We start from the raw sequence: 1,545 nt of genomic DNA on the forward strand, positions 1-1,545 counted from the left end.
TTCTCCAAACACACTTTATCTTTGCTCAGCCAGTTCTTGCAGCCTGACATGCCTTCTCCCCTCTTTCCCTACCAGCCATACTACTTATCATTCAAGACCCAGCTCAAAGCTTTCTTCCTTTTAGTCTTACTTTAAGAATCCCAGCTCTTGCTTTCTGCCCCTGGACGCCGCCGAGTAAGCATCGTTAAAGTCTCCCCTCCCGCCGCCGTCATGTCTAAGTCAGAGTCTCCCAAAGAGCCCGAGCAGCTGCGGCAGCTCTTCATCGGAGGTTTGAGCTTCGAAATGACCGATGAGAGTCTGAGGAGCCATTTTGAGCAATGGGGGACGCTTACGGACTGTGTGGTAATGAGAGACCCCAACACCAAGCGCTCCAGAGGCTTTGGGTTCCTCACGTAGGCCACCGTGGAGGAGGTGGATGCGGCCTTGAACGCTCGGCCACACAAGGTGGACAGAAGAGTCGTGGAACCAAAGAGGGCTGTCTCCCGAGAGGATTCTCAAAGACCCGGTGCCCACTTAAGTGTGAAAAAGATTTTTGTTGGTGGCATCAAAGAAGACCCTGAAGAACATCATCTAAGAGATTATTTTGAACAGTATGGGAAAATTGAAGTGATTGAGATCATGACTGACCGAGGCAGTGGCAAAAAGAGAGGTTTTGCTTTTGTGACCTTTGACGACCACGACTCTGTAGACAAGAGTGTCATTCAAAAATACCATCCTGTGAATGGCCTCAACTGTGAAGTAAGGAAAGCCCTATCAAAGCAAGAGATGGCTAGTGCTTCGTCCAGCCAAAGAGGTCGAAGTGGTTCTGGAAACTTTGGTGGTGGTCGTGGAGGTGGTTTTGGTGGGAATGACAACTTTGGTCGTGGAGGGAACTTCAGTGGCCGAGGTGGCTTCGGTGGCAGTCGAGGTGGTGGTGGATACGGTGGCAGTGGGGATGGCTATAACGGATTTGGTAACGACGGAAGCAACTTTGGAGGTGGCGGAAGCTATAACGATTTTGGCAATTACAACAATCAATCCTCAAATTTTGGACCCATGAAAGGAGGAAATTTTGGAGGCAGAAGCTCTGGCCCCTATGGTGGTGGAGGCCAATACTTTGCCAAACCACGAAACCAAGGTGGCTATGGCGGTTCCAGCAGCAGCAGCAGCTATGGCAGTGGCAGAAGGTTTTAATTACTGCCAGGAAACAAAGCTTAGCAGGAGAGGAGAGCCAGAGAAGTGACAGGGAAGCTACAGGTTACAACAGATTTGTGAACTCAGCCAAGCACAGTGGTGGCAGGGCCTAGCGGCTACAAAGAAGACATGTTTTAGACAATACTCATGTGTATGGGCAAAAAACTCGAGGACTGTATTTGTGACTAATTGTATAACAGGTTATTTTAGTTTCTGTTCTGTGGAAAGTGTAAAGCATTCCAACAAAGGGTTTTAATGTAGATTTTTTTTTTTGCACCCATGCTGTTGATTGCTAAATGTAATAGTCTGATCATGACGCTGAATAAATGTGTCTTTTTTTAAAAAAAAAAAAAAAAAAAAAAAAGAATCCCA

General features: G+C 47.2%; 1 pseudogene; it reads left to right on the plus strand.

The window, feature by feature from the left end:
* Positions 1–210: 210 nt before the first annotated feature.
* LOC121472172 lies at positions 211–1,173 on the plus strand (annotated as a pseudogene).
* The last annotated feature ends 372 nt before the right edge of the window (positions 1,174–1,545 follow it).

This window comes from Vulpes lagopus, chromosome 11, assembly GCF_018345385.1.
Source record: "Vulpes lagopus strain Blue_001 chromosome 11, ASM1834538v1, whole genome shotgun sequence".
NCBI classification, from domain to species: Eukaryota; Metazoa; Chordata; class Mammalia; order Carnivora; family Canidae; genus Vulpes; species Vulpes lagopus.